We start from the raw sequence: 26,324 nt of genomic DNA on the forward strand, positions 1-26,324 counted from the left end.
TTACCAGTACTCTGTGGTAACACCCCAACAGTACCGTGCAACTTTAAGTTAAACTCCACGCAGTAGGGAATAACTGTGCAGCCTCAGAATTACCAGGCAGAATTTCACAGAATATTTCCTATTCTGAGGGGTTTAAGTGGAAGTCTGTGGGAAGGTCACCAGAAGATGTTGACTGGTGAGGCAACCATGACATGCTTCCTCTCGCCTTGCTTGAGGATCGGGCAGGGGCAGAAAATGTGCCCTCTTGTAATGCAATTGTACGGGCTGGATTCCCCAGCAGCCTACTCATGACTATGTGGAGCGGAATTCCACTCGGGAATTCTACCTCACTGAACTCAAAATCAGGGCCTTTGACCAACACTTTATTTCGCATGGTCTGGAAAGTTGTGAGGATGGAGATATGACAACTTCTTGGAATTGAGTTTGTAAGAACTTTTTGAAAAATGAAATGGTGAAGAAAAGGATAACATCTGCAACAGCATGAGACATTCCTGTTTCTTCCTGGGCAGCCAGCGGTCATCTGTTGCCATACAGTTGCCACTCACTGCTGAATGAGTAAATTATTTTTATAGCGCAAAGCATATGTAATGTATGTAATGTATGTATGCTTGTTAAGCGCAACTGCCACCCAAAGGGTATCCTGGCGCTGTGACCATAACAATCCATCAGATGTGATACACTACATTGCTCTTGGAAAGAGGTGGGTTTTAAGATCCTTCTTGAAGGAAGTCATATCTTGCCTACTCCTCAGCGACAGAGGTAAGGTGTTCCACAATTTGGCGGCCGCAAAGCTGAAGGCACGGCTGCCCATCCTCAGTCTGTTAATCTTAGGGACCATCACCAGGAACGCCGAGGAAGACCTCAGGGGTCTAGCGGCTTGGTACCAGGAGAAAAGATTTTGAAGCAGCGTTGGTCCCAGTCCATGCAAAGCCCTGAAAACAAGGCATGAGGCCTTAAAAAGAATCCGCTGCTGTACAGGTAGCCAGTGGAGATCAGAGAGTGCTGCAGATGACGATGCAGAACGTGGGCGAGATAAAGCCAATTTGGCTGCCATATTTTAAATCCTCTGTAACTTTGATACCAGGATATTGGGAGCCCCCAGAAGCAGTGCGTTGCAGTAGTCTAACCTACTGAGGATGGTACTACGCTCCACTTCTGCCCTGGCTCCTAGAGGAAGTAACTGCAAGATTTTTCGTAAGGCTCGAAGCAAGCCCATACAAGTCGCCGTGGTCCTGTTGACAGAGGCGTCAAGCTGCAGGCTAGGCTCAAACAAGACCCCTAAGTTGCGAGCCGACTCGGCAGCGGTCACCGTGCCCAAGATACAGGCTGGCCAAAAGTCGTCCGGCAGCGGGCGAGGAAGCCGATCCAAGGAGCAGTGAAAAACCTCGGTTTTCGACCCGTTGAATTGAAGCGAGTTGAGTCGTAGCCATTCTGCTGTTGCCGACATGCACCGGTGAAATGTGTCCCTCGAGACTGTCTCTTTGCCCTCAAATGAAAAGATCAGTTGAGTGTCATCGGCATAATTGATGACTGATATGCCGAATGACTTTATCAAACTTATTAGGGGTCGGAGGTATAGGTTGAAGAGGATCGGACTGATCGCTGACCCCTGAGGTACACCCTGATTCACCTGACACACGGCTGATTGAAACGGTGGCAACGCCACAGTTTGCTGTCTGTTGCAGAGATAGGATGTTAACCAGCTTAAAGCCAGGCCGGTTAAGCCTGCTCTCCGAAGGCGGCCCAGTAAAACCGCGTGGCCCACCGTGTCGAACGCGGCCGACATGTCAAGCAGCACTAAAAATGCTGCCTTACCCATGTCGACACGCGTTTGCAGATCATCCAACACGGCGACCAAAGCGGTCTCAGTACCATGGGCCGCCCTAAAGCCAAATTGGGCTACATACAGACAAGAGTTGATTTCAAGGAAGTTGGATAAAGCTCTTGTGACCAGCTTCTCTATGATTTTTATCGGGAATGGTAAAAGCGAAAAGGGCCTGTAATTGGCCGGACATAGAGGGTCCAAAGAAGCCTTTTTTAGCAAAGGTGTTACTACTGCCAACTTCCAACTGTCTGGGACTGAAGCTGTAGCCAACGACTGACACCAGATGGTGTAAAGAGGAGGAAACAGCTCTGCCTGGAATGACTTCCAGATCTTATGTGGCATTGGGTCAAGTGGTGAACCAGAGGAGACGCCATTGGCCAGTACGCAATATTCCTCCAAAGAGGGGATGGGAAAACAGGACAGCTGAGGTTGCCCTTCCTTGTCGTCAGCCCACTCAGAATCCAAAGAATAGAGAGATTCTGAGGAGAAAGGCAATATCGGGTCAGGCTGACCGGAAGCCAAAAGTCCATTCAAACTTTTCCTGATTTTCTCCTCAAACGCAGAGGCCAGAGAATCGCAGTTCCTGAGAGGCCGGAATAGCTGGTACTGCGCAGGCTGGATTAGCTAGATTATTAACCAGCTCAAAAAGAGTCTGCGACTTATTAGAAGCCTTAGCCAAGGTGTCTTCCAAAAACTTTGCTTTGGCCATCCTTAGATGGGCTTTATATTCCTGCAGGACCTCTTTATAGGCCGCCCTATCTGATTCCCTGTATCCTCTCCTCCAAGCACGCTCTGCCTGTTTACAGCGAAGTTTCTGCTGGCTAAGATCGCTATTAAACCAGGCATTAGCTCTCATGGGTTTGTCCCTCACCCTCCGTAAGGGGACCAATTCATCTAGTGATGTCAAGATCTGCTGGCAAAGGGCGGCATAGCTCTTATCCACACTGTCCCCCACAGAGAAAGCTCTAGGCAGTAATGTGGGTAGACTCGACCCCCTTAGTAGGCGGGACCATTGCCTGCTGAGTTTGAACCTGCCCGGACCATTTATGCTTAACGGTCCTCCAGGCAAGGAGATGGACATGAGAATCAGTGCGTGATCGGTCCAACATTTATCCATGACCTCATTAACTACAACCAGCTCTTTGTCAGCAAATACCAAATCCAAAGTGTGCCCCTTAGCGTGAGTAGGTGACAGCACAAGCTGCTCTAGTTGTACATTGCTACACACTTGGCAAAGTTCTCTATAAGCCAGATCTTGAGGGCCGGTGGGCCATAAATTAAAATCGTCCAACACTATGAATCTAGCAAGGGAGTTTGATAGGTCATAGATCAAGTCGACCAATTGCTGGGAGGCCGAGGCAGTCAGGGAAGGCGGTCTATAGCAAAGAAGACCTGCTACCAAAGTACCACCCTGGGCCGTTAAAGAGAAGCCCATAAGCTCAAACCCCAACACTTCTTTTACTGCGAGCTGTGAGAGGGAGAGCGAGTCTCTGTAGATAAATCCCACTCCACCACCCCCCCAGAACCTCGGGAGTGTGCCTTATGAGGTAACCCGGTGGGCAAGCCCAGCCGAGCTCCACCCCACTGTCCACTTTAGTCCAGGTCTCGGTTAGAAATAATATATCCAAATTAGAGGATTCGATTAAAAAGGCAATCTCAGCGTGATGCTTAACGAGTGAACGAACATTAAGCAAACCACAGGAGAGAGCACCATGAGAAGATAAAAGCATAGTATGCTGCTTACCTAGATCAGTGTGACAGTTCAAAGCACACAATTCCTCCCGAGAGTATACCAAATGTATACCAATAAGTATACCAATATGTTCCAAGGATTCATGGTGCTGCAAAAACCACTTTTCCCTGCAGAGGGAAATCCCTTCCCTAAGAAGCAAGATTTCTGGTGGCTGAAAAAACCTAATGAACTGCTTCTGTTCAGGAATTATTTTACCCTGGTAACATTTGCTTTACTTTTTAAAATTGAGAGTCTAATCAGAGATACCAAAGCAATATTGGAGAATACTGAAAGGTCAGGAAGACTTTTCACTCCTCCTTCCTGTCTGACAGGGAACAAGTCATCTACTGGAATGGACTTCAGTCAGACAAATTTTCCCTTCCAGGAGGAGTTCCCCAGGGTTCGGCGTTATCGCCTAGCCTGTTCAACATCTATGTCTACCCCCTGGCCAAGCTAATAAAGAATCTGGGTTTCAAGCTGGTGTCATATGCTGATGACACTCAGCTGATCGTTTCCGTGTCCCACCCCATGGATCCCATGGATCCCATGGCTTCTGACTTCGCCGGCTGCATGTCCGAAGTCATGCAATGGATGAACTCGAACTTCCTAAAATTAAACACTGAAAAGACGAAAGTCCTAGAGTTCGGACAGAAAGAGTCTATCTGGAATCTCAACTGGTGGCCTACATCGGCAGGAGTCTGTCCGGTCCCAGTGGCGAAAGCAAGGAACCTGGGATTTATCTTTCATAAAGATCTGTCATGGAAGCCCCAGGTGAATCAGGTGGTTTCTTCCTGTTTCTTCATGCTTAAGGGGCTGAGAAAGATCCTGCCCTTTATCCCTTACCATCTCAGGAAAACGGTTATCATGCCACTATCTTTTCCAGATTAGACTATGGAAACGCTCTCTATTTAGAATGCAGCAGCCAGGATGCTCCTCCACCTGCCTAAATACCATTCCACCTCACAGGCTATCAGGCAGCTACATTGGCTCCCTGTCCAGAGACGGATAGACTTCAAAGTGCTCTGTGTGGTGCATAAAGCCTTGGCTGGTGTGGGGGCCTCAGATCTTCAACACCTAGTCACGAGGTATCTGCCAACCCGACCCCTGAGGTCTGCCTTGCAATGGCTGGCTATGGTCTCTAAGATCAATAAACAATGATGGGGCGGGAAGGGCTCCTCCCATCTAGCCTCGAGGCTTTGGAATTCACTACCTCAGCAGCTAAGACAAATTACCGACCACAGGATGTTCAGGAAGGAGGCTAAGACCTGGCTTTTTACTCGATAGGACAGTGGCCAGGGAATCTCAGTTACCCTGCACAGCGCCAAGACGCCTCGGCATTGGTGCGCTTTAGAAATACCATCACTCACTCACTCACTCACTCATGGATATCACCTAAGGATAGCAGCTTCTATGTCTGGCTTGCTCCTAATAACCCCTGACGCTGCCCTTGAAAAAACTGAGATGCAAAACCAGTGACAGGAACAGAACAAGCATTGGCATAGCCAATAGGTCTCGCCTTTGGAACCTTATATTTAGTTATGCAGCACAGTATCCTTGGTGCAACAACATCAACTGTTACATGGCTAAACATGGCGAGACCTATTGGCTATGCCAATGCTTGTTAACAATGCCCTTACTGAAAGGCTACAAAGCAGTGCCAACTAGAAGTTAGCAGTTGGAGTACATAGGTTTGCATGTGAAAATTTAAATGTGATATTCCAGGCAATAAAGTTAAAGGAGACATTCATTAGTAAAATAAATGCATAAACAATTTGTAATACCTGTACAGTTGCTAAATCTCAGCCAAGTTGAATACTAGTCAGGAGGGTGCATAGTGGATTGATAATCCCAATCTTGAACATACAAACACACATTCATGATGTATTTTCTGTATCTTGGTAGTAGTCCAGTGTTGTCATGTAGGGAAGATTCTAGTAGAGTCATTCACATAGAGGATGTGATAAAATCACATCATGTGGGGGGATTGCTGCATGAATGGAGTGTATAAGGCAGCTGGGGTTCAGTCGAAGACTGGGAAGGAGCTCTGATCAGCAGATCTCATAAAGAGTTTTCATGCAAGTAGCTCCAGGGTAGATTTTGTTTAAAATACTTAATGTGAGAGATGGTCCTGGATCTTGGAATATTGGCAGTGACACCAGACCCTTACTCTAGCATGGCAGCGAGAGTGAGAAATGGACCTTGTGGTCAAATGATAACGGTGACCATTTCATGAACACGCATGAGTGGTATTGTTGGAAGGTTTACTCCCTTTGACACTGACGAGGCAACAGCAGACACAGCTGCAATGAGTCACAGAATAGCTACTGAAAACTGGCAGTGGTTTGTGGCAGCCGTTTTTCCCGAGTACATAAGATTGTGTGGTTTGGAGATAGTTTAAGTATCACTCATCAGTTACCTAGTTGAAGGATAAAAATAGGTAGCCAGACACATGACATCACCTGCTCATGGGATTGAAATGTCAAACTATCAACCACAGAAAACATTGACACAGAGCAATAAAGACTCCAAAATCTTCACTTGCACCACATTATCACACATTAGGGTATCCAGGCGCTAGAAGAATAAATATTTACTGGTCTAACTACCCATCTACTAAACCTTGATGAAATTGCGGAAATCTACATCTTGGATTCGAAATTATTGCAGGCTGATATTTTCAAGTTGATATTATCCCACCACACCGTCCTGGGTTATCCCACTAGTACTCTAGGATGTGAAACAAAGTCGGCTGGTTTCAATAATTAAATGCAATTATGGTTATGATCATTAAGAGAAGGGTTTAGCACAAAGAAAGTAGGTAACGTTCAAGGTAATTCACCCTACCAATGATTGTGTTAATTTATATGAAATATAGGCGTGTTAACAAATAATGACAGGTAAGATGAAAGAGAATATACATCAGGGCAGGCTTATGCAAAGCCAAAGAAGAATTCATTCAAAGGCCAGCAGAGAGCAGCAGTGAGCCGCGAGCCGCGCTAGCCACAAACCGCTAGCCTCAAACCGTCGGCATCAGCCCTGAGAGAAACAGGCTAGCTGAGTCTGAGTCGCGAAGAGTCGGGAGCCGGGACTGCCAAGCCGGGAGCTGTGAGCTGTGAGACGTCATTCCTGCGAGCCGTGACCTTGCGGGTCGGCCCGCGACTTTCACTGCGTTGCTGCTGGGACCGAGGACGGCTTGAGGAGGCGCTGGAAGTTCGGTGGGAGTCGGCCCCTGCCCTTTGCCCCCCCTTTTCTGCCTGGTGGTGAGAGGTGAGAGCGGCGTGCGAGCGGCGTTACCTGCAATGCAATCAAGCAGTTAGCAGGGAGCTGCAGTCCAGGCGGAAGTTGCGGGGGGGCACCCTAGCCCGTGTCAGTGGCTACAGAGGCAGGTTTTTCTCCGGTTTTGCGTGACCGCTGTGCCACCTGGGTGACCTCAGGCCAAGTAGCAAGCAGCAGGAGCTTAACCAGACTAGCCCTCAACGTGAGCCGATTCGTTGGTCCTTTCGGGCGGCCTTAATCAGTGGCACCAGGTCAGCCGAGGGAACCCGCAGAGCTGAGCAGAGTTGAGCAGAGCACCGCCGAGATTTGCAGAGGTGGAAGAGCGGGGGCGAAGACGAAGGCTCAACTAGCGGAAAGGTGAGGTGAACTGCCGCACCCCCTACCCCGTCCTCTGACGCACGACTCGAGCCATCAGAGTCAGCAGCCCTACCAAAACTGACGTCCCCAACCGGAGAGAATACACGCCTGAGTTTCCCTTGCAGTCCCACTGAAGTTTGGCCACACCTCTGCCTCCTGCAAGGTAACAGGCAACAGTTGGATCATCCTAGCTGCCACAAAGGCCACCTGACGTCAAAACAAACAGGCAGTCTTGCCGTTCAATCACACTAGCGAACTAGTGCACCACAGACACAGTGGACGCAGCTCTGCTAGCTTCTGCGTAGCCTAGCAGGGAGCAGCGGGGAACAGCGGGCTGCAGTAAAATTCTCTTCGTGAACAGTGACCAGGAGGGTCGAGGTTCATACCCTGAGAACAGGTGCCTCCCCTAGGGTGGGGTGGAGGCACCTAGAGACTAGCGCTGAGAGAACCAGCATCCCCTTCCCAGCGCTTTCCAGTCCTCCACTCCACGAGTCCAGTCTCTGAACCATTTCCCTGGAGCAAAAGCCAGAAAAGCCAAGCGCGCTTCTGAACTTATTGGCCTAAGCTACTGGCAAAACCTCAGTATGAGGTCAGGGAAAAAAAGGGTTCAGCTTGAGAACAAGCCGAAGATCAAGGCAAAGTCCAACGCCGCCAAATTGCGGTAGCAACCGCTAATAGAAAGGACAACACAAATGAAGCTGCGGAAGCTGGGATATATCCCTAGGAGAACGCGAACCGGCTAGCGATCAAGTTCTACAGGCAGTGAATCCTTTTCCCAACCTTCGGCAACCAAAAATCACATCAAAATTCAACTTTCTGAAAGATCCATTCTCCTCTATCTTTTCGTCCAGCGGAAAAATCATGGGTCTTAAGGATTCACTACTTCCGCTATCCCCTTGCGAAGTGGAAAAAGACCAACCCTTGGGCGAAGGTAACGGCACTACGAACTGCTCTCATAAAGCAGACGGCCAACCTGAAATAGGCTCACCTGCAGAGGGGAAACCAGGTCCCGCAGGCGAAGGCGAGCCCACAACTTCGTCCATCTGCTGCCCACCCGCCCCACGGTTGGGTGACAGGGGGGCCACGTCTGACCCAAGTTTACCTTCATCTTCTATGTTCATCAACCCCCGACCGTCATCATCTACTTCACCTGCATTAGAAACCAGCCAGAACCCAACGTATGCCTCGCACAACCTAACAACCTGTAGCGGCAAGGACAGCTCTCAATGGCAAGAAATGCTAAGCAGCGACAACTTTCATAATCTAAACATCCTGCTGACCACCGACAAAAGCCTCCAGGTTCAACTGGACAACTTAAAAACTCAACCAATGCCAAAGGAAGGCTCAGTAAAAGTTCAGATCTCCGATGCCCGTTTAAAAGAGGACAGGGGCAATACATCAGACATTGGGAACGATGGCCTCGCTAACCTCACCTACTTGGGCTCACAAGAGTGGCCCAAACTAGTTGCCTCCTATATTCGGTCAACATCGGCCAAACTACCCTCGCCCACTGAGAAACCAATCAAAAAAATCCAGCAAACAAAAAGGGGCCTCGAACGTGAGGGCACCTCCACGGGTTCAACCACCCTATTGAATTCCTCTTTGTCGTCAACCCCTAACAAAATGCCAACCCAAAATAGTCCCCTACCAGTAGACACCCTCCATTTCCAATCCGACAAAATGGACTTACAGCTAACCTTACTTGATACCCTGGCTGTCTTTGTTGGGCGAATAGATGAGAAACTTGGCCAATTGAATTCACTAATCAGCAGAGCCCAGCAAGAGGCAAAGCTAGTGTGTAGCTGTGGGCCTATCATCGACAAACTGTCAGCCCTACCTGAAATAGTATCTTCTCTTATTGAAGGGCTGCCAAAAGTGCAAAACGAAAGGCACCAGGACTCCAATTTCAGCGAAACACCCTTTCCCGGATCACCAAAAGGAGAGCCTACTACAGCCAGTTCTGCAGACAAGGGGGCACTGACGCCGCCAATTGGCAATCAGGTGTTGCCAGCAGGCCATCTGGCAACATGTTCTTCTCCATCTTTGAAGAGCAACTCTCCCACCCTGAACGCGAAAGGGCGACGGCAGCAAAGGAGGAAAGGCCGCAATAAAACAATATACTCAAGCATGCCAGAAGTGTACCCTCTTTTTAAGCCAGGGAAAAGTCAGGAGCACCAGGTCCCGGTCCCGAGAATAGGAACCGACGCCAGCGGAGAGCCTATTTTTAGGGGGCAAAGACCCTGCACAAACGGAGTGGACGCAGTAGCCCCTACAGGGGCACCCATTCAGGAGGAGGGGTCGGCCCGGCTTGGCTGCGAAACACAAAATCAAAACACGCTTGAAAACCGCGACTCGGTCAAAGAAACTGATGGTAGACCCATTACACTACCTTTAACATTCGGATTAAGTGGAGAACAGCCAAAGCGCAGTCCGGCCTCTGCACAAGTAGGGCTCATCAGCACCCACCGTGAAGGACCCCGAATTCACGAACAAAGGGCATTAGGACTTCCACCCCCCCAAACTCAGCTATTTTCCACCGCAGCGACAGTCCCCACTGTTCCATCTGCCCCCGCCTCTAAGAATCTCTCTTTCGGGGGCACTCTCTCAGGGAACCTACCTCAGCCCGACAACAGTGACTCAAGGACCCAAGTCCACACTCACCTGCCAACAGTTCAACGGAACGATCCAAGCAGGACCTCTACTACGATCCTTTTCACTCCAGAGTATGAATCAAAGGGCCCATTCGACATTTTGAACAGAGGTAATTTGCTACGATTACTAAGCACTATACCTGCCCTAGCCAACATATCCTCAGCCGATCTTCTTTCTATTGAATTTATTAAATCTGACAGACCATATGGTAACGAAGCGACAAAAGCAACATGGATTTCATCCGAAATCGCAAGCAAAATCTTAGAAGAGCAAAACCTCCTAAATCAATGGGGGATTAAATCTGCCTTTTATTACAACATAGGATACCCGCTTCCCCTGCTTGAGAGACCTAAGGATGGAGCACTCACAACAATATCAAAAACAAGGTCGGTGCTTAAGAGCGCGTTGGGTCGATCTCCAACAACCAATCAGGCGTCAGGGATTAAAAACAGCTCAATGGTAAACTCTTACAGCACGGTAGAAGATCAGCTCTTCAGAATATGCAATACATCATGTAACCTCCAATGACAAAGAAATCTAACGGCACCAGGCCTGCGCCCAGCCAGCCCCCCCTTGGAACTATGCTCGTGGAATTTAAACGGCCTCAACAACAAAGTAGCCGACACTGACTTCCTACAATATGTGAAAGCGTTCGATATCATCCTCCTTCAGGAAACATGGCTGGAGGAGCCGGTTCACCTAGACGGCTATACCTGCCACCATTCCCCAGCCACAAGGAAAAGTAAGTTCGGTCGGTTGGCAGGCGGCCTAGCTACATACATCAAAATCTCAACCGTTGGCAACGTGCAGGAACTTACAACCAACTCACCGGCCATAAACACAGTTGGGAATGTATTAAACATTGGGGGAAAAAAGAAAGAGGTCCATCTGATCAACACCTACATTAACCCTAAAAAGAAAAAAGACGATGCTAAGCGCCTAGTGGACCACCTTCACCGTGTCTTGACAACGCAAACCTCACCCTGTTTAATTCTTTCCGGCGACTTCAATCAATGTATCCTAGGGTCATCATTGAACAGCGATATTCAGGCTCAGTCTTACCACTGGAATATCCCAAACCAAACTTTCAGCAGTCAAGGTAAAACTCCAAAGCTTGCAAAGGAACTGCTGGAGGACTTGGAACACATGGGCTTGAGGGTCCTAAATGGAAGATTTCCTGAAGACTCCCCATCCGTGGCTTCGTTCAATTCAGGCAACGTAACATCGATAATAGACTTCATGTTGGTCTCCCTTTCTCTTTTTCACAACGTCCTGGGCTTCAACCTAGGGGACAAGGGAGACAGTGACCATCGCCCTCAAGAAGTCTCTTTTCGTGCCCCTCAGGACCTAATTCTCACAAACCCAACAGGCCCACATGCCAGTCACACCATAGACTTTAAACGAATCAAAACCTCTGTCGCAAACACGCCGGAGGTACTACAAGTAGCAAAACTTCAATTAAACAGCTTAAGCTATCCTTCAGGTAACCCAGTAGGAGGATGGGAAAAATGTACGGCCGATTTTGCAAATCAATATTCAACTATAGTACGGCACTACGCATCCGCTGGCTCTGGTGTACTAAGGAAGATCTCAAGCACCCAGAAATCAGCCCTAAAAACCCACAAAAAGGAGATAAACAAATCACTAAGACTGTTGAGAAAAAGCCCGGGGAACGGGGCTCTTCTTGTAAAACTACATAAGCATCGGGCAGACCTCAAAAAATTGAAATGGGAAGTCAAAAGATCCAACGAAGACGCTTTCTGGGCGAAACTACACCACGATTCCAAGGGAAATAATTGCGCCCAGTTTTGGTCCACAATCAACAAAATTATAAACCCAAATATCAGCGGAATAACGTCCCATATAACTAAATCTTCTTGGGAATCTTTTTTATCTTCACACTTCAACCAACAGGTCGGGACAGCAAGTAAGCCCCAGGTAGCCCCAGTAGGCCAACCGCCACAAAACCCAACAACATGGGCAGAAGCCGAGTTTGGAACTACCGTGGCTTTACTCAAGAAACTAATAACGAAGGGTAGGAAAGATGGTGCAGCAGGGCCAAATGGCATTCCTCAAGCCCTTTTTAAACTGGAGTCAGAATATTGGGCAGAAACGCTGACCCCCCTCTACATGTCTGTGAGCCGATCCGGGTGCCTTCCTGCCTCGTGGAGGGGCTCAATCATTTCACCAATCTATAAGGCAGGGGACAGAACACTGCCAAAAAACTACCGGCTGATAGCACTTTTGGAGATTGAGGCCAAATACTTCGCGGGGCTCTTATTGACCCAACTGCGCGAATGGGCAGAAAACCGCAATATAATTCCATCTAGCCAAACGGGGTTCTGTAGAGGAACGGGAACAACATCAAATCTGCTGGCAATTTCGCTACTAATCGACAAGGCAAGGGTGACCAAACAGGCTCTCCACTTTTGCTTTGTGGATTTCAAGGCGGCATTTGACAATGTCAACCGGGGCTACCTTTGGAGAAAACTGGCCGCTTGGGGGATCCCTGCACCTCTATTAAACCTCCTGATTGAATTACACACAAACACGTGGATTCAGGTAAAGCTCGGCAACGGCACACACCTCTCCAGGCGCATTCCGACCACAAACGGCCTAAAGCAAGGGTGCGTTTTGGCACCGACCCTTTTCAATCTATTTACCGCTGATCTACCACCTGCCCTGGAAGCCTGTAACGCGCACGCACCACGTCTGAGGGGCAAAGCGCTGCCCAGCATATCCTATGCAGACGATGTTGTCCTGGCCAGCCACACGAAAGTAGGTCTCCAAAACCTTATTAATGCACTGCACGGATACGCCGAAGCAAACCTATTAGAAGTAAACATCGATAAGACCAAAGTTTTGTCCATAACTGGGAATAAAAAGCTGCACACTTGGTTCCTCGGAACAAAAGCGGTCGCAAACTGCTCAGTATATAAATATCTTGGAATCTTGGTCGATAAAGGAGGCCGCTTCTCAAACCAACTAGAGGCAATTAAGAGGAGAGGGATGCTGATAGCTATTACGCTTAAACAGCTAAAGTTAAACCTGAACGGTCCCACTTTTCTCCCACTGCTCCGCGTGGCACAAGTCAAAATAGAGTCATCCATCACATATGGTAGTGAGGCTCTAAGAGGTATAGATGCAAGACTGTTGGACACAACCATTGCAAAGGCCTACCGACTTCTCTTTAACCTGCCAACCTACACCTCGCAAGCCCAGATCCGCCTTGAATTTGGACTGACCTGCCAAATGCTTGCAAGAAGAGGGTCATACATAAAGTGCTGGCAGAAAATAAAGAACTCGCCAGAAAACACACTGAACCATCAGTTATGGCAAGACTTAAGAAACTCCCCCAAACTGCCGGCGAAAATATTTCTAGAGGAATCTCTGACGGTCACAGGCCTGAAAGAACTATGGGAAACTCCATTACCGCATGCGCAATTCAAGCATATTGTAAACAAGTGCATAAAAAGACTATCGCATGTGGAAGACAAAGCTACCTTTTCTCATAGGCGTCGCGCCTGGATGACTTTGTCCACATACAAATCGCCGGGGTCACAAGCATACCTTGGTCTGGGGTACGGCAGGAAATCTAAAGAAGCATTCTTAAAACATAGGCTAGGAATTCTACCAGCTATTCCACATTTAAAACCATGGCTGAGAAGGGATTGTGGGACAAAATGTAGGCTGTGCGGTGCAGTGAATGAAGATTTCGAACATCTATTATGCACCTGTCCGAGGCTGAAAGAGGAAAGAGTAGCCCTGCTAAAAACTGCATTTAACGAACAAAAAATCCGCACACGCAGGCAAGCCGTCCTCGCTTGCTTTGACCCAGGCCTTCCGTCATTAAATGGGAAGTTGGTCAAATTCCTGAAACTTTTGGAACTGAAACTAAAAAATCAGGAAGTCGGCCCAGACCTGATTAATTGAACAACGGCCAAGCCTCCACACTATGGACACGCTCCCCATCAAACTGTTTTTTAGCCAAAGCTTTCTTTGTTTTTAACAACCTGTTTCTTATAACTTTTTACTTGATGACACGAGCTACTAATGTATCTTTTGTAATGGTTTTAATTAACCTAAGACAATAAAAACTTACTTACTTACATTCAAAAAGATCTAACAACTTGAACTGCGAAAAACAAAAAAATGAGTTGGTCTATATAAAGTGAGATTTTCTCTTAAAAGAGTTTAGGAATAGTGCTCACAACATTTCTGTGGGTCTGAATTTAATTCATGCATCAGTAGGGCTAAGAATTGCCCAGTGAAACCTAAACGCATCTATGCGTTAGTACTGAGTGATTGTGTGTGTCTGTGTTCTTTACACACTTGGAAAGGAAGATCCTAAAAAAGGAGAGAACATTGACTGCCTCTTGTTAGTGATTGTTCCGGACGCAGGACTGGGAAGAGAGAACTGATGTGTGTCTCTACAGTTGGTAACCACTAGAAATAAAATGGTTTATTTCCGGGCAATCAGTTAGCACTGTTGCACTGCTATGTTCTTATTAGAAAAGAACACAGGCCAACTGAGCTGCAGAAAACTGAAAGAGTTAGACCCCCTTTCGAGGTGCATTATAATACTGCTTCATTTTATTAAATTAAGGAGAACGTGTTTCTGGTGTGGAGCAAGCATGGCAAAATAGACACATGTAGCCCTAAAGAGCACACGTATCTTGGTTGTAGTGAGAGGTCAGACACCTTCAATACACTCTAATTGAGGAGCGCAATGGTGACTTGTTGCACTGTAATATTAACAAAAATAATAACAGGTTGTGTATATAATGCTTTCTACCTCACTTGTGACATTTGTTAGCATTGTACATAAAAATGGGTCCAACTTAGTTGACTAACATCGGAAGGATTGAAGGCTGAGTTTAGATTGCAGGATTCACACTTGTGACCTTTAGATTAGTGTGCATGTCAGCTGTGATGCTTCAGCTCACTGAGCCATCCTGCTGGCTGTCCAGTTTTGACTGTTAGGGCGGGGGGCACCGGAAACGACAAACAGGGGCAGTATTTCCTGTATTAGACTTCTCATTTTGGATCTCTCGTTTCTGCAATGCCAACACAAACATTTTTCCTTCTCAAGTAGATAAAAGGAGTCCTACTGATTTGTGAAATAAGTTTCCCTGTACCTCAAGTGCCAAGAAACAAAATCCACTCAACGCATTTGTCTGAACCACATTCAGCATCAGTGCACCACACAAATTCTGGCCAAAGACGCATCTACTCGGCGCTTTGTAAGTGACCAATCACCTTCGAGCAGCTAACTTGACATTATTGTGCTAAAAGGACCGAACATCGTGCTCTGTGTCTGACACTTGAAGGAGGCGCTACGCTTTAGCACCACGAGTAGGGATCCAGTTCGCGTCCCAAAACACACATGTGATTGTTGGAGGGCTAATACCATAGTATGAACTCAAAGGGCCGCGGGCCGAGGTGTTTATCACACTCAATCCCTTTAATATCAGCCTAAGCCCACATCCTGTGGCATTATTCCGAGAATATCCCAACGGGGAAAGCCACAGCTGCCGAGGGAACCATTTGTGTTTAGTGGCGCAGTGAAAAGACGCATCACTTTAGCAAGGGTTAAACGGGTCTAAAATGGAAGTCTGCTCTGCAGCCGGCCAGCGGCTCCCTCCACCCGCAGAGTGCACACATTCCATTTCTGTAACTGGGGACTAAGTCAAGGCCTGGTATAAGAATAAGAAGACGCAGTGGGGCTCAGGGGAAGTCAGGTAGCCATGATCCTCTCTCTTAACCTGAGGCCAGCGTGCGCGCCCGAGCGCACCCAAAAAGGAAGTAAAAACAAAAAAAAAGCGCTCGCGCGGCAGCAGGGGGAGGGATTCACTTGCGGGAGCGATAATTGCGACCAGATAGGCCGCGCACTCCCGCGAGTGGATCTCCTGATGTGCACGTGTTGCCAATGAAGGCAATGGATCGCGTGCGTGTGCTTGGCTGAAAAGCCTAAGCGCTAGGAAATGGTTGTTTTCCTATGCAGCACATGCGCTGCGAAGGCTCGACCTAAAAATGGTGCTGTAATGAGCCATGTTTCCTTTTTGTTTCTCCTCCCAACAGGGAACATTTTAAAATTATTACACTGTGTAAAATGGTTTGACGCCTATTTGTTTCGAAAAATAGTCTGAAGATGCACAGTGCACACACCAACGAAATGAAGTGTTGCCATACTGCACAGGATTAACAATCATCCCTGCAGCTGCCGCCAAAGGGTAAGGTTTTGCTGTTTATTGGTGCTCATATTGCCGAAGAAGCAAGGGACACCTTCAAACGAAGTAGGGATCAGATCTTTTAGTCTAGCCTGCTGAAGAAGGCAGGAAGGGCAGGGTAGACCACCATGCTGCTGAATATGTCTTTACATGGGAGGTATTGACCCAACCTGAAGCGGGGCCTATAACCCACCTGCATAGTGCATTACAATACTGTATGCAAGCAGAAACTTTGTTTCACTTTCTCTGCTGCCTGGAGAAGAACACAATTTCCAGAAAGCTATTCATTTGAGGACCTCCTTACAAGTCCCATTTTAATCCTGATGGGGCAAGTAACAGCAGGTACAATCTTAATTGGGTTGCATCACTTGTAATAACTCCACATAGCCGGTGCACTTTACTTTGAAATTTCAGTCAATGGTAATAGCTAACATGACTAGGTGAAAAGCTGAGGAGTCATGTGGAATTACCGAGGGGATTGAGTTAGTATTCCTGATGTCTTGGGTATTTCCTAATTTCTGAAGGTATCCGAAAGCTGCACGCCATAATGGGAAGTAATTCCAATCCCTTGAGGTTACCCATAGTAATTCCATGGTTGGATGTGCCATTAAAATAAATGATGGTCAGAGTCCATGGCTTGCACCTGAAAGGAGCTGGGTGAATAGAGTGCAAAAAAAAAAATTGTAAATTTATACTTGTATAGCGCACTACTCACCCGCAAGGGTCTCAAGGCGCTTGTACGAATACCGCTGTGGAACCCATCCCTGTGAGGCATCCACTCCTGGGCACCCCCAAGGAGGAGGCCATGCATCCTTAGCATTGTGGGGGCCGTTGTGGAGATTAAGCAAGCTATTGCCCAGAGTTGCAGAGTGGGACTCCATGATTGGAATAGGCACCGAGGCGAGAATTATCAGGTCCGTGGAATTTTTTTGAGCCCAAGACCTGCCGAGGCGGTGAATTGAACCCTGGTCCCAGGCTAGACCTCTGCATCAGGGTCTGCCGCACTAATCATTGAGCCACACTTCTCCTGCAACAATCCCAGATCCTGATGGAGGGTGTCTATGAGTTGATGAGGCATCCTGGCAGATGTCTATCACTGGACCACTGTAGACTTCAAGCTTTTGGAAAGAAGAGCTGAAAGAATAGACTACAGAGAGCATGAGCAAGGTGGACCAATGTGCTAAACTGAGGCTGAGGACAAGACAGAGAATTTAGGATAGAGAAGGTAGCAGAGATATGTAGCTATTTAGTGCAAGATGGATGAGGAAGTAAGAAGTTAAACCAAGATATAGTAGGCAAGGTGCAGAGATGGGGTGTAAAATAGAGTGGCAGATATTACCCTCTGGTCAGGAACATTGGCCAATCTCTTCAATTACGCATTAAGAACAGCCACAATCCCAGAGTCATGGCGGGGAGCCATAATACACCCAATTTATAAATCTGGATCTCATGCACACCCGAGCAACTATAGACTCATTGCCCTCCTGGACATTGAAGCAAAACATTATGCAGGTCTTCTATTAGAGGACCTAAGGTTATGGGTAAAGGACAACAAGCTTTTGCCAATGAACCAGACAGGGTTTGTGGCACACTCAGGAACCCGTACTAACTTGCTAGCAATAACAACTGTAGTCGACAGGGCAGTTGCAACCTCAAGATTAGTTCATTGCTGCTTTGTCGACTTCAAAGCAGCATTCGATAGAGTCCCCAGGGAGGCCCTATGGGCCAAACTAAAGATGTGGGGGATTCCAGAGAAACTACTAGAGGGAATAATCCAGCTCCACACTAGGACGTGGGTGCGGGTGAAGCTGGGGACCGGCACACATCTCTCACGTAAAATAATGACAACTAGAGGAGTGAAGCAGGGATGTGTGCTGGCCCCTCTCCTTTTTAACTTATTTGTAGCAGATCTGTCAGCGGTCCTAGACGACACTAATAGTCACTCTCCGAAGGTGGGTGGCATGACTCTAAGCAATCTTTTATATGCCGACGACCTGGCTCTCTTTAGTTTAACCAGGGTAGGGTTACAAAGACTCCTCGATAAACTGTTTGATTATACGATCAGCAACCAACTCGAGGTTAACCTAAAGAAAACGCAAGTAGTTACATTCGGTAAGAAACGACACACAGGGGGCGGCTGGTCATTCAATAATGTTAGTTTAGAAATTGGCCAGTCCTATAAATACCTAGGCGTCCACCTGGACTCAAAATGTAGCTACAAAAAACAGCGTAGAGAGATTGGAGTTAAAGCAGTGACCCTAATGGTGTCACTAGGCAAACTTGCAAAAGATCTTTCCGGTCCAACCTTAGCTCCCCTTTTGGAGGTAATGAGAGCAAAGGTTGGCCCCACTTTATCCTTCGGTGTTGAGATTTTCAGTGGTAAAATGAACACAACCCTGAACCAACAGACCACTAAAGTTTACAAAGGGGTGCTCCGGTTGCCAAAGACCGCCTCTGCAGCGCAGATCAGGTTGGAGATGGGGCTAATAAACTATGAGGCCTCAGCCACTGGGGCTTACCTTAACCTGTGTCACAAGTTAAGACAAGCTGAGCCAGGTACTTTAGAATCCCTAGTCTGGCAAGAAATCAGCCAGATAAATCCGGGGGGTTTGTACGGACGACTCTTTACAGATGCCATTAACCATTAACCAAATGTCAGCAAGCGATTTGTGGGCCCTAAACCCAGGCCAGATAGCATTTAAAAAAGCTATAAAAAATGTGTGAGAATGATTTCTTGTCTCACTGACAAAGCACTTTTTCTGAAACGTAGCCATGCCTGGGTCACTATAAATTCCTACAGACACCCAGTCCCAGCCTGCTATCTGGCCAGCACATATCCACTATACCTGAAACGCGGCTTTATTGCCATCAGACTGGGTGACTGGCGTTTCTTGCAGGACTTACCATCATGGCGACGTACATCGGAAGATCTCTCTTGTAGAGGGTGTGGGGAAACGGCGGAAACCATGTTGCATGTAAGTTGCCTTTGCCCAGCCCTTAACACAGAACGCAGGTCCGGATTAAAATTAGAATGGAATAGGCTGGGGGTTCGGTCCTGCAGGCAAGCCATCATGGCAGCTCTGAACCCGGAAAACACAGTGCTAAACATAAAATTTATAAAATGTATCCAGCGAGCATATCACATCTTCAACTTAAGGAGACCATGCTAAAGTGCTCAATCTTTCTTTTCTCACCGAAAACAGTATTAACTGGCATTATTCTCAGCAACGTTAGACATAATTTGGTTATATCCAATGCAATCTGGCGCCTTGTTTCAATTTTTGTGATTTTAATATACACTATGAGATAAAATCCTTGTTTTTATAATGTTTGTTAATGGATCGTGCCTTTATATCTACACTTGTGTTGTTACTCCTAGAAGTTTTTATTCTAATATTCGGTCAGGCTGTGAATCTGTAAATTCTTTTAAAGATATGTTTTATATCTAAATAAAGATTATTATTATTATTATTAGAGTGGCTGGGTGATGTGGTGGCGGGTGTAAAGCATCTAAAAAGGGAGAGTAATGAGAGATGAAACAGGAACAAGAGTGAGCTGAGATGAAAACTTGGAAATGTGAAGGTGAAAGGGAAGTTACAAGCGATATAAAAGCAAGAAGGTAAGATAGAATGGAAATAAAAGGGGTAGTGATAATTAGTTGGCAAATATAGGAGTGAAAATGTTATGGGATTGAGCTGAGAGAATACGAGACCTCAGGTCAAAGAGCTTGTGATGTCACTTCTGACTGATTTCAAAGCTGGCTAAATGTGGGAATGGATAGACATTGACCATATTCTCCCAGTAGAAAGTGCACTACATCAGTGATCCTCACACTTGGCGAGACAGATATGAGGATGCCTTGTGGGAACGCACATATGGATTTATATAACACAAATCTAGCTACAAATCAACAAACTGATATACAGGTGAGGGGTATGGTGCTGCGGTGTAAGGTTTGGTTTGGAAACATTACTGATGTAAAAGGGAATCTGTGAGTGAAAGAAAGGATGAGAGAGACATTGAGCTTCAAAGGCAGTGAACTAATATGGGAGCAAGGAAGACTGGAGGGGAGAGGCTGGTGGAGGTAGGGGGGTAGATTTCAAGTAAAGTGTGGTAACAAAAAGTGATACAATGATTATGTGTTCTTTGGGTATAAAGTCTTGAGCATGGACGTCAATTTACTAAAATGACATTGTATGCCCGTTGCCCTTAGTGACATCACAGGAAGTGGCATCATTTGACCTTTGCCCCAGGTGAAGTCACTGGAAGTAATGTTCCACAATCATTAATACTGTTGTCATTAACGAAAGTGGCATTATTGAAATGTTTAAAAAACTACAATAAGTAATAATGAAAAGCAACAAAATATACTACATAAGATAACATTTTTACAAGGCTGTTTTTATGATGTTTCAGGGGTATGATCACCAAAAGTCATCAGTATAAAAGAGGGGAACAGACATAATAGACTAGCTGCAGTCACCTTCCTCTTAAACATACCTTCAAATGTTCAGGCACAGATTCACATACCTTTGTTTCAGTCATTGCATGCCAACCATAATTTCCTTAGGCACAACCATAACATGCTGAGACCACAAGTAAGACTCAAAAGCCAAGGTAGAATCTCCACCTCAAGGCAAAATCAGTAGAAGCCCCAGCATAACCCAATAAGCCTCTACTCTGACACATAAGAGCATAGTCATTAATTAAAGACTAACCCTGGATGGTACATATGGTAAGATCTTTTTACAAGAGCCAGTCTGCAGACAGAAAGCATCTACTCAACCCCAAGCACCAATGTACCTACCAGTCATTCTCCACACACACAATTTCCAGACCGTTGGTTTCTCTCCAGTCACAAATGATATGCGCGATAAATCTGTTTGCCTATTCAGGGAAGACCTTTTTAGTTTCAGCACTGATTTGGGTAATAATAATAATAATCCACATTTGTAAAGCGCACAATCACCCGTAAGGGTCTCTAGGCGCTGGGGGCCGTCGGGAAGATTAAGCAAGCTATTGCCCAGAGTCACATGGTGCTGGGCTAATCTGCCGCCGGTGCCGGGGATCGAACTGTGATCCCCAGATTCCGGAGTCAGTCGCCCTATGTACTTTTTACACCAGAGGAATCCAACAAAAGTTTTTATTTTCAGGGTAACCGCTGACTCTGTAGCGGAGCTCCATTCAGATTAATTCCATTTACATTAGTTTTATGTAACTTTAAAAAATCTGGCATGCCGTATATATATATATATATTACCTACTGGCGGTCGCCAGTAGGTAGTTATAGTTAGGATTTTTTTCAATGTTAAATCTCAAAATTCTATTTGGAATAACTTTGGCACCGGTTGACGAATCTGCCTGAAAATTTCATGAAAATGGCCTCGTCGAGCTCCGGTCCTTCCCTGAAAGTTTGGGGGGGATACAATAAGCGGGGGCCGAGATAAAAGGGGGGTACCAAAACGCGTTTTCCCCATGTTAATTTCCATAGGGCGGTCGATTTCACTTTTAGCCCGAACGGCTGAATGGATTTACACCAAACTTGGCAAAATTGTAGGGACTGGTAGCCCGATGTGCCTTTGCTATGTCTCAAGATATGTGCTCCAGTGGATTTTGAGTAATTTAGGTTCAAAAAAATATATATATCTATAGCAGCGCACCGGTGCGCGCACCAGGGAGCGCTCCGGGCGCGTGACGCGAGGTGCGCATGGAAAGCTGATTGGCTCTCGGGTGTCTGTAAACATTCCAAACAGTCCAGAGCGGTCGCCATCTTGTGTCTCGGTAAAATCGAGACATAAGAGGTGGCTAAAACAAAGTGGGAACTGACCATAAGGCGTCAGGGATAGACCCCTTTGACCCCCTAGGTTTGATGTGGGGGCTATAAAAGGGCCCCGCGGTGCATTTAAAATATTTTTTTTTTTTTCGTTTTGCGCGGGGGAAGCGCTCGGTGAGCGCACCAGGTAGCGCACCGGGGAGCGTAAAATGAGGGAAAAAGATGACAGAGTTTTAAAAAAATGAAGTTTTCATTTAGAAATTGGAGGTAGTTCTTAAAAGAACTTTTTTTTTTCTTCTTTTTGTTGTTTTATATTTTTTTTGTGTTTTTGGAACTTTTTGAACTTTTTTTGGCTTTTCAAAACAGTTTTATATTTTTTTTTGTATTTTTTAGGGGGAGAAACAAAAAAAGGGAATTGAAACTGGCTCAACTGGAGCAAAAAAACAAAAAACCCAAAAAATTATTTCTTTTTGGGGCACTTGTGATTATCACCTGCAAGGACGATGAGCTTAATACTTTGTTCCCCATAGGAGATAAGCTTGCCACAAGCAGTGCAAGTAATTTTAAAATCAGCAAATCTCGGCTGAATGCAAGGCATCACCTCAGATGTTTCTGGTTGCGAGGAAGTGGGTTGGTTTCTTTGGGAGGGGGTCCTTGATGACTGGGGGAGGTTACTGGCCAGTTCCCGGAACTCTGCGCGAGAGTAGTTGTTTGGATGCTTTCTTGTCATGTGCCGAATCATGGTATAGTTACCAAAAGAATATTTCTTGTTTGGGTTGCCCCGTGAAAGTTCATCATTGCAGATGAGGCAAGTCACCTTGGGAGCATTCACCTTTTTTTTCCCCTCTGGAATTGAAAAAACTGCCAAACAATGTGTGGTTTGGGTTTGTAAGGTGTATTTTCTTCTGGCAGCCATCTTCTTCTCCCCTCCTCCTCTTCCTCTTCCTCCTCCTCCTGTTCTTGACCACCAATATAATTTGGAGCTGGTCCTCTTGGTGGTGGTGGTGGTGGTGGTGGGGCAGATGCACCAGCTGATGCTACTACTGAAGCCATTATTTGGAGCAAAAAAGTAGAGAGAGCAACAAACAGGTCTTCCTCAGTCAAAGGACAAAGTCAGAATAAGGAAAAAAGGTGGGGTCTTTCATCATTTAGAAAAAAAAAACTGTCCTGAACCAATGAGAAGTGTTATTTTCAGGTCACAAGACCAGGGGCTTCATCATTATGAAACTAAAACTGTTATGAACCAATGAAAAGTGTTATTTTCTGCTCACATGACCCGACGCGCTTACGCTACGCGCTCGGGGCGCGCCCGGGGGCGCGCAGCGTAAGCGCGTCGGAAGTTTACGTTGTGCGATCTTATTCGCTCGAGTACTTCCGGGTGCGCTTACGCCGTGCGTATCACGCGGTCGCGGCTACGCGATACGTCACGATCATGTTTTCGTTTGCGATATTGGCGCTCACGGGACGCTCCCCGGAGCGCGCCTCGGGGCGCTTTTCAGAAATACGCTTTTCGGGGCGCTCTCCGGGGCGCGCTCCGGGAGCGCTCCCCCAAAAAATTAAAAAAAAAAAAAAAGGGATAATTGTAGGGACAGGTAGCCCTATTCTGAAGTGGTTTGTAAAAAAATTAACTTTAGAAAAATATGTATTGTGCTACATTGGGCTTAATATATGTTAGAGCCAAAATGTAGCCCAAATGTAGCCCAAAGTAGCCCAATGTAGCCCAAAGATGGCCACCAGAGATCAAAAATTGTAAATGTAGCCCAATATTCAACTAGATGTAGCCCAACTGTAGCCCAATGACAGAATGTACCAGAGTGTTAAAAAGAACAACTAGAGTGCTAACAGTCTTATTTATAAAGTGAAACTTATAGTTAGGAATTAGCATTAAAAAAACCTTTGAAATTCACTGAAAAAAACCATAGGTTTCACACCAGTTATAGTTAGGAATTAGCATTTAAAAAACCTATTAAATTCACTGAAAAAACCATAGGTTTCACACCAGTTATAGTTAGCTGGAAATTTTACTGATATAAAACCATTGAAATTCCCACGTTATAGTTAGTCGGACTCACTATAACTTGCGCGTGCAATGCACTGCTGATGACATCACATATTACATCACTCATGACATGGTCAGTGACATCACTCATGACATCACTGATGACACCATCCTTGTGACACAGTCACAGACCTCCTCTCAGTGTAAAGTAACCCTTGAGACACATATTCAAAAATAGAAACTGAAATTTTTAAAAAATGGACATACCTATATCAGTTACAACAAGCAATTCTGTACTTCCACTATCTATATACACATCCACTCATTCACCAACAGTTCTATATAGTCACTCATACATATACTCACTCATCATATGAAGAGATACACCTATACATCCTATTACACACCGACATTCATCCAAAAGTTACTCACACACATATTCACACGTGCAAATAAACTATTGAACAACCATTTATTTGAATATAGAGTTATACACACACTTCCACCTTACTTCTACTGAAAATTACACATATTTATTCTCTTAAACAATCACTTATAGAAACACATACTTATTTAAACAGGAAATCTTACAATCTCTTACTCTCACATATACTCACTTATATACATCAATATTCATATATACTAGATTAAAACATATGTAGTTACTGATAAAGACACTAGTGAGCCAGTCATTCACTCACTAACAAACACATATGGACACTCATCCACCCATACAGTCCTGTACATATGCTGTCTTCAAAACACATACAAACAAAGAGTCAGTCACTCATGCATCTATGTGCTAAGTAATACCTCCACCAAACCACATAGACACTCATACTGATACTACTAAAAATATCAAATAACCCATATACATACGCATGTAGCTACTTATCAACACATGTAGCCACTTATACACAAAGTGAAACACTAATATATGTATTTAAATATTTAAACATAACTCACTAATATTTATTTTTCAGAAAGACACATATTCACTGGATGGTGTCATCAGTGATGTCATGAGTGATGTCACTGACCATGTCATGAGTGATGTAATATGTGATGTCATCAGCAGTGCATTGCACGCGCAAGTTATAGTGAGTCCGACTAACTATAACGTGGGAATTTCAATGGTTTTATATCAGTAAAATTTCCAGCTAACTATAACTGGTGTGAAACCTATGGTTTTTTCAGTGAATTTAATAGGTTTTTTAAATGCTAATTCCTAACTATAACTGGTGTGAAACCTATGGTTTTTTTCAGTGAATATATATATATATATATATATATATATATATATATATATATATATACATATATATATATATATATATATATATATATATATATATATATATATATATATATCAGCAGAAAAAGGCCAAATCTGATTCACCAACGTTCTCAGCTCACAGAAAGACCAACGAATCCCAAAAAGCTGGCAAAAGGTAGTTTATTCCGATAAAGTTAACAGCAGCGTGGCAGACGACGCGTTTCGGGCAGTTGTCCTTCTTCACATCAGAAATATTTCCCATAATGCCCTCCTTTTAACTTAATCCATGTGCACCATGTGATTAAAATGAAAATGAACAAAATACTGCAAGGTTAAAGTCACACAAAATTCATCCGGGGCATCTTGCCTTTTCCTGCTCAATCTTCAATACATTATTTTCATTTCATGATTGACAACAGTCGTTTGATATCTGCATAAATGCACAGTTATGTATATTCGTTCCAAACTAGTATTTATAAAGTGCGATGTGCATGTGCAGTAATGCATGTGCAAATTGCAAATAAATATCATGCAAAACGGACATTCATCATATTAAATATATACATAAATAAAACATATTTTCAATAAATATGTATATATAAAATCACTTCACATATCAATTCAGAGTTAAAAAGTAATAATGTTCATACTTAAAAACCTTTAAATTCATCATTGTGATTAAATTATTGGTCAAATGTAGACCAATGATCATGTTAACTTAACACTCAAATGTGCAATATAGCGCAAAACATTTAAATACTGTTAGGAAACCAATATATTTACATAGTTTCAATCATGGCAGTTTTCTATGTTTACCCAAATCCCGGGGACATCTCAGTTAGAGTGCAGCCCCTACTATAATGACAATATTAACCTGCTTATAATGTGTGTGAAATGTGATTAGGTGTCCGCAGGAGGATCATTGATCCGTCACTGCTTCAAATAATTGAAAAAAAGAGAACGAAAAAAAGATTTGTTCTGGGTGTCGGACTGAGGCTGCTAATAGTTTCTATAAATAAATGGAAGGTTATAGTTGGAGCAATAAACCATCTATGCCTTATCTTCAAAAGGTGCTGGCAAATGTAATAACTACGGAGTTTGTATGAATAATTTGATTTGTCTGAAATTGACTATGAATAGACATACACCGCCTATCAATAGGAACTGATCTGCCAGAACAGAATCCTCCACGGAGATTTGTTTG

The sequence above is a fragment of the Lissotriton vulgaris genome, chromosome 3_1 (assembly GCF_964263255.1).
Source record: "Lissotriton vulgaris chromosome 3_1, aLisVul1.2, whole genome shotgun sequence".
Taxonomy (NCBI): domain Eukaryota; kingdom Metazoa; phylum Chordata; class Amphibia; order Caudata; family Salamandridae; genus Lissotriton; species Lissotriton vulgaris.